Below are 8,534 nucleotides of genomic sequence, written 5' to 3' on the forward strand. Positions count from 1 at the left end.
GTCTCTTATTCTTACACTTAATATAGTCTGTAGCAATGTATGAAAGGAAGTATTTTTTTATGTGTGTTTGTCTTCATTTTCTCTTTTTATTATGTACTCATTGCATATGCTGCCCTGGGCAATATGCTGAGGGTACAGAGTAAAATGGTACAGCATAAAAATTTCCAGACTCAGGAAGAAGGATATAAAAGTTCATGGACTTATAAAGCCAGAAGTGATCTCTGGTGTTCACCAGGTTTCTTCTACTTCTGTTTCCAGATAGAGAAATGACTTAACTATAAGTTCTGTCTGACAGTTTACAAAGACCTATATAGTAAGAACTGGGGAGGTTAGGGAAGTTATCAGAGTATCTCTTTCTCTCATCTGAGGCTACAGTCAGGGAGGATAGATTCTAGTGATGAAAGATGCTTTTCCTATGAGCAAGTCCCAAATGGTAAAGTTCATCACTAGCAGTATCTATTACTTTCATAGTTTTAGTCTCATTTTATGCAAACAATGTACTGGTAATAGAAATGTTGTTCCTATTTTAGGAGAGTAATGGAAGCACAACATGAAGAGCTGGCCCTTGATCCAGGAAGCTAGTTAATAGAGTCTGAATAGCATATACAGATTTGGGTACTAATGAATGTATATATCGAGAGCCTTGCCTTTATTTAAATGTGTCCTTTCTCTCATCTTTAAATCTTAGGTTTTTCCCTCACTTTTTCAGGTATAATTTCAATGTGGAATATTTGCTAGATAAATTACATAAATATGAGAGGCAAACTATTTAAAAATCAACAATAACTTCAGTGATTTTTTTTTTCTTGCTTGTTCAGACTATTACAAAAGGTAATAAATATTCCAAAAAGTAGTTTTCATTATTGGTTTTGGAATACAACATCTAAGTATCATACAGTGGGTCTTCAAAAAGTTCATTGAAGGATCTTTCAATTCCATTTTTCCATGAACTTTTTGAAGTACCCTCATAAACATGCAAACATAATCATATTTAGTATTTTGGCCTAATCCTCTCCTGTGCTTGTAATTCACTGCATGATCCTCCAGAGACAAGAGCAGGCCATGTTATCATTGCTCTTTTATTTAAACAGATCAATTAAGAATCTGAGAAGTGATGTCCATTACTCTAGGTTTACCAACAAATTAATGTTATGAGACTTGAACACTAGCTGACTTCCCAAGTCTTCTGCTTTAATATGCTTCTAGTATGTGGATGTGATACAGAGAGCAATACTCCTGGGCAAATTTGACATACCTGGGATTATATCCTTTCTTCCAGTTTAACCATGAGAAAGTTAATTTCTTGAACTTTAATTCCCTCATTTGTAAATCAGAAATATTAACTAAACTATAGTTTCTGGTTAAGTGATATATTAGAGCACCAAGCACATAGTAAGTACTCATTAAATGTTAGTTCTTTTCTCCTAGGTTAGCTTTCTAGTATCAGTCTCTGATAGTTTAAAAGACTTTCCCGGGAAGCCAGGCATTGAGTATTGAAGCCAGCACTTACTTTGTGCCCTCCACTGTATGAATATAAAAGAAGCATGAGATACTCCCTACCTTTATTTTTCTGCACTTTAGTCCTGCTTTAACATATTTACTGATTATTTCATGTGTATAAGTTTCTTCTCAGCAATAAGTGTTTTGACAATAGGAGACCATGTCTTTATATTTTGTGTATCTCCACTATACCCACCACATTGTATACTCATAGTATCGATTACTTTGCTAGTGGAAAAAGAGCACACTGAATTGGGAGTCAGCTCCTAGATTCTGGTCTTGACTCTATCAGTGACTTTGGTAACTGTGCTGGATATCTTCTGTTTGCCCTTCCAGATCTACTCTTCACTTTGCTCTGTGTCCTGGGAGGCCAACCTATATGAACTGCATCATTGACTCTCTTGCCCTTCATCTTCTGGTTGGGTTTGATCAGTGGAAAGGAACGGGCAGGAGACGGAAAGGTGGGAGGTTTCCTCCCTACCATATTGTTGTGAGTTAGCTGCATCCCTTTAGGGGTCATAGCTCCTATTAGTTGTTCCTCTTCATACCCTTTCTGGGTTCTGATAACTAGTCCTCCCTTGCCTCTTCAGGCTTATGGGTGCTAATAGCTTCAGGCTGTTACTAGCTCTGGCATTCTGCACTATTTATTCCTTATTGGTTTTCTTAAACTATGCTCATACTTTTGTATGTAGTTCCTCTATTAAACTCTCTTGAAATTGCCCTATGAAAGTATACAATCTGTTTCCTATCAGGACCCTGACTGATAAGTAAGTTATAACCTTCTATAGTTTAGTTCCCCATTTGTAAGTTCTTTCCAGCATTAACATTTCTAAATACAAACTAATAATAATCATATTTTATTTTTAACTTTTCTGTATTCTTTATGTAATACCTCAAGGAAAGGCAGGCAGTCAGTTATGGGGTTTTTTTTTTTTTTTTTTTGGACCAGTATGGGGATTCGAACCTGTGACCATGGTGTTATAAGGCTGTGCTCTAAACAACAGTAATTGGTTTAAAATTAACTTTAGCTTCTACTTGAATACTACATTGTTACATATCCTAACAAAAGAATTCTACTAAATAATAGCCTAAAATAGTTATATCTTTGGGATGTTTATATCATTTCTGTAATTCTGTGGATTATTTTAAATTCTATTCCCAAAGCAACGTGATGTCACTTTGAATACATCAAGCACTTTTCTTGGTCACTAAGCCAACTCTCACAATTTAGTAATCTCAGACCAATCTTCCAACTCACTCCAACAGTTATTTTTACCTAATATTGAATCAGTACAGCAATTTTTATAAGCATAGACTAAGAAATTATATGACTTTAAAGAAATTTTCATTTAAAGTTCTATGACTTGATTGCAGCAGACAAATTTAATGGTGAAATAGTAAACACTTTTCTCCTGAGATGTGGAATGAAACAAGGATGCCCACTATCACTATTTCTATTCACCATTTTACTGGCAGTCTTAGCTAATATAAGGCAAAATGAAAAATTTAAGGATTGGAAAGGAAGACATAAAACTAATTCTTTGCAGACATTATGATTGTATGAAGAAAATCTAAAAAAGCTATTAGAATTAATAAATGAATTCAAAGTTAGTGGATACAAAGTCAGTATACAAGAATTGTATTCCTATATTCCAGCAAAAAATTAGAAAATGAAGTTTATATTCGTATATATCATTTTAAAACAAATTACATTTTAAATATGTACATTTATTGTATGTCAGTTATACCTCACTAAAGCTGTTGATACCATGTACAACCATGCTTAATAGCATCAGTACAATGTCAAATGCCTAGAAATAAATCTAATGGAAGAAAAATTCTTTAAAATTAGGCCATTTGCATCTCACTTTTTATTATGAAAATTTTAGTATGAGGAGGGAGTGATTAGTGGGGGAGGGATGGAGGCAAAAAAGTCTCCTTAGAGAGGTGATAGTGAAACAAAATTGAGAAACACTGAAAGGTACTGAGTGCTTTTTCCTCCTTAGTAAATAAGGTACTGAGGGAGAAAATGGTTGTAACTTCAAATCACAGTTAAAGCTAAACCAGTCAAAATCCGGCCTATGGCGCACTCGGGAGAGTGCGGTGCTGATAACACCAAGGCCATGGGTTCAGATCCCATATAGGGATGGCCGATTGGCTCACTGGGTGAGCGTGGTGCTGACAACACCAAGTCAAGGGTTAAGATCCCCTTACCGGTCATCTTTTATTAAAAAAAAAAAAAAAAAAAAAATGTGGTATAAAATGGACTTAATGTGAACTTATTTTGGTTAAAATGTATTTAGGAATACATCAGTGTATGAACATTGTGAAGGTTAATTCTAGGTGTCAACTTGGTTAGATGAAGGAATGCTGAGAAATCTGGTAAAGCTATCTTTATAGGGGTGTCCGTGAGGGTGTTTCCAGCAGAGATTAGTATGACAGTCTGAGTGGATTGGTTGGGAAAGACCCACCTTCAGTGTGGACAGGAACCATCCAATCCACTGAACAAAAGACAGAGGGAAAAGGTGAAACCCTCTCTCAATCCGCTGGAGCTGGGATATTCTCTTCTCTCCTGTCCATGGACATCAGAGCTTGAGACTCTTCAGCTTTTGGGATCCAGGATTCATACCAAGGACACCATCAGCTTCCCTGGTTTTGAGGCTCTTGGAGTTATACTGGGCCCCACCCTATCGACATCCAGCTTATAGACAGCCTATCATGGGACTTCTCTTCATAGTCGCATGAGCTAATTCCCCTAATAAATCCCTCTCATATAATTATAACATATCCTATTGATTCTGTCTCTCTGGAGAACCCAGACTAATACATCATCCAGAAGTGCAAAAATAATAAAGGCATTTCAAGACATGCAAATGTTAAAATAGAACAGTGTTCACAGTTTTTCTTGCCTTCTAAGGATAATTCTTTAGATTTCTCAATCTTTGGATCTTTTTTGGTATGATAAGGACAGTGGCTTCAGAAGAAATTGGAAGAAGCCCAGAGACAATACATGATTTATTTTGGAACGGTCATAGAGCTACCTTGGGAGGATGAGAAGAGATTTAAAAGGAGAGATAGGGATGGGGAAGTAACATTAGGTGAGCTCAGATAGGCTGGGACCTTTGGAGATACAGAAAGATTTGGTGATATGAGAACTTTGGAGACAATGAAGTCTTAAGGGAGAGTTGTTCTTGGCTTAGGCATTAAGTATCAGATGTATAAGAGCCTGTTTGCCATTGCTTCAAGATACTTTAATAAAATTTTGTAGTATTTGCAGAAATTCTGGAATGTGAAAGTTGAATAGTAAGCATGTCCTCTTGTGCTGTCATTAATAGTGGGCAGTGGCTGCAGAGTGAGACTCAGATAACTACTGCCTATGCAGGGAATGTATCCCCTGCCTCCCACTTTGCTGACCCCCTTTGCTGGAGCTTGCCAGGATGTCTGTGGTACTGCCCCATTGTTTGCAGACCAGCTGGCCCTGGGGAGTCAACCAGTTCAGCAACAAGTACTTATCAGCAGACCAAGCTTCTCACCCTGGAGCACACCATCAACCTGTACCCTATTACCAGTTGTACTTTTGGTACAAAAGAGCCTCTCTATGAGAAGGGAAACTATGTTAAGCCAGATTTCAGCACATGAGGGAGGAATTTGATAAAACAGAAATTAGTGGGACTGTAGAAGGGGTTCTGATCGTATGGGAACACCAGCTACCTTATGTGTTACTGCTACAGCTGGGAAAAACTTTCTTCATATTACCTGGTGGTGAACTTAACCCAGGAGAAGATGAAGTTGAAGGACTAAAATGTTTAATGACAGAGATACTGGGTCATTCAGACGGTGTCCTGCAAGATTGGGTCATTGATGACTGCATTGGTAACTGATGGAAACCAAGTTTTGAACCTCCTCAGTATCTATACAAGGGGTCTTCAAAAAGATCATGCAGAGTTTTTTCCTGTTAGCAGTTGAAACAAACACAATTATCCATGGACAGACAGATCGGTTGCCTTTTTGATTTACCAAGGTTAAAAAACAGATGGTAAATTCATGTAAATTAGGATTTAATACTGATCGGTGAGGACATTTTGTGGCTTCCTGGCAGAGAAAAGAATGACAAACAGTGATAGAGAACAGCTGGCTAGCAAAATATCAGGCATGATACTCTGCTTAATCACTTAGTGGGGCTATTTAGAAAGAGTAATTTGCTAAGTAACAAACCTGTGTTACACAGGCTTTTTATACTATTTGGGAAAAAAAACAGCTCATCTAAGAAACATAATATTATTTTAGAAAAAAATTTTACTTGTGTTTAGAGAGATCTCTGCAATGTTTTTTAAATTTCTAAACTATTATTCTTATGCAGTGGAATAAATATAGAATTAATACTTCCTTTTTTTTTTTTTTAGAAAAAAGTCCATTTTCTTTAATACCAGTTAGGATTATGATATAACATCGGCAAGTATTAGCGCCTTCTTTCCTAATTTAAATTAAACTCCCCAAGGCACTTGCTTGATGGTGCAAAAGATACAAAACAAAATGTATTAGAAAACAGCTGTATAAAATATTTATATAGGTGTGTTATTGAGGCCCTAGAAAAGACATTTTTCTCTTAAGTGTCAGTCTAGGGAGTTGCTAGGTTTCTAAACAATTGATTTGTTTATATTTTATGTGTGTGGAATTATGTCATTATAAAGGTCTTATTTTTTTGTCTGCCTAACTTTTCCTTTCTGAAGCTGCCCCTGATTAATGGTGCTTTCCTGGTGGGATTGTCAATCATACTCATATAGCTTCACTTCCTCTGCCCATGGGAGAGGGCAAATGACCCAGGTGAGCCAAGCAGAATTCCTCATTCCTTTGTCCACATGTATTGGTCCAGAAATGGGAATGACACAAACAGGGCCATTCAGAATCCTACCAAAGGTTTTTTCTGAAACTGTCAGAAAAGAGATGCTCTCTTTTCACTGGGATTACTGGCCATAAGGACCATGTAATGCTAGAGTTGCAGCTATCTTTACTACAAAGTGGGAAGAGCCTACTTGAGAATGAAACCAACACAGAGGCAAAAGTCCTGAGGACTTTGAGTCTCTGGACCCATCTGTGCCTAAAGCTAGATCCATTCATGGACTTTTCTATTAAAAGAGCCAATCAGACTTACAGTCAAGGTGGCGGAATAGACAGTCCTCAGTGTCACTCTCTCCCACGAATCAACCAATTTATAACTATAAAAAAGCAATGGTAGCCAAGTTGGGGCCGCTAAAGCTCAGGGGAAGAGGAGGAGAGACCTATGGAGTGCATGAAGGCAGGAGAAGCCACAATAAGAGAAAGAAAATGCTCCAACCATTTCAAGCCCTGGCTGCTTCTAAAGCTGGAGCTGGTGAGTGCATGGAGCAGGAGCTGGCAAAAGCCACAGCTGTGCCCTTTGGATGAAGTTGCTTGCAGGCAGCAGGGGAGAAGAGGGCCTTCATGGCCCTCAGGGCAGCAAGAGCATTAACAGATCTCCCGTGGACCCACATGGGAGCGAGGAGCCACAACTGGAAAAAGGAGCCACTCAAAGGCCAGTGAGTCATCACAAGGGACCCAAGCATGGCCCTTCCCATGGGAAGTGTTTGGAGCACGGACGGTGTGGGAGATGGGCCCACCGGGGGATCACTGGGGCACAGCAAGGACAACTGATCTTCCCCCCACTCAGCATAGGACCACTCAGAGGAGACTGGTCAGGAATACAGAATTGCATGGGTGTAGTGGGTTAGAAATCTTGATTCTCCTTTGATCTTAGAATAGGATTCTTAGGTAATGCATGAATGAGCCAAAAGGCTCTTGAGTAGAGGACGAAAGTCCACAGATAAGTTTGGCAAAAGCCATCTAATCAATTCTAATCACTGTTTAGGGATGGGATTGTATACTTTGTTTCAGGTTGCTGGTTTGATTCGGGCTTGAATGACTATTGACTATTAACCTATTGATTGTTCTTTAGATATGTTAAGAAAACTGCTTGAATGCTGTTTAAATATGCTAAAGAAATCGCTGTAGATAGTATGTAGAAAGGAAAATGTTTACTAAGGACAAGCTGTTTGTTGGCGAATTGACCTAGCTTTTTACAAATTACATTCTGGTATATCACATTGTTAATTTACTGCTGTTACTAGTTTTACACTGCCTGTTTTTATGTCCTTTGATGATTGAATCAACTGATTTTTCTTGTGAAACTTCCTTGTCTTGTTAATAAAAAGAAAGGCTGATTTTGAATCAGGGCTGCTCCCCTGATGGGCAGCAGTCCCTCCAGGCCTCGTTGATGGTACTTTGAGTGAATTCTTTCTTTCTCTTTTTTCCGTCTCGGTTACACAGAGGCAAGTGTAACACATGGGGTGCAGTTTGATGAAAAGACTCAGGCCCAGACCAGAGTTTCTACACAACCCAGGTGCACTGGATTTCTCTAGACCTGGAAGTACCTATAAAATCAACCATTAAAACCTGAGCTGCACAAAAAGACTTCCCTAGGGAGTTATCAGTGGAGCAGCAATTTAGCTCAACCATACAGCTCAAGTACTGGTCCCCACAGGAAGTTCCCCCATTTAGAAGTAAGCAAAGGACAACAAATTAGTTCCAGCACAGAGTTTAAGTGGTGGCAACAGGAAATAATCCAACACAGAACTGAAAGAAAAGCAAAGTACCCACAACCAGAGATAAAATTTGATCTTAACTAGTAAAGGTCTCATTTCACCAAAGAATGCCTATAACACCTAGAAGGACCTGAAGCCCCTGGACTACCAAGCCAGAAAGGAGGGAGGGCTGGGGACCTCAGCCATGCCTCCTGACCCCCGCAACCAGTACTGAGGGTGCATCTGAGGGCCTCGGCCACACACCCCTCCACACACATGTCCAACCAGCTCAGTGATGACCTCCAAGCTGCTGCAAGAAGTGCCTTAGGCTCTCCCCAGCCAGGGTGGTAGGGGGCTGTGGGCCTCGGCCACACACCCCTGACACGGTGCAACCAACCCAGCGATGACCACCAAGCCACAGCAAGAAGGGCCCCAGGT

The 8,534-nt window shown here is 39.2% G+C and overlaps 1 pseudogene; it reads left to right on the forward strand.

Annotated features, from left to right (window-relative positions):
* The first annotated feature begins 3,312 nt into the window (after positions 1–3,312).
* LOC134382512 (cleavage and polyadenylation specificity factor subunit 5-like) lies at positions 3,313–5,766 on the forward strand (annotated as a pseudogene).
* Positions 5,767–8,534: the final 2,768 nt, after the last annotated feature.

This window comes from Cynocephalus volans, chromosome 7 (assembly GCF_027409185.1).
Source record: "Cynocephalus volans isolate mCynVol1 chromosome 7, mCynVol1.pri, whole genome shotgun sequence".
NCBI lineage: Eukaryota > Metazoa > Chordata > Mammalia > Dermoptera > Cynocephalidae > Cynocephalus > Cynocephalus volans.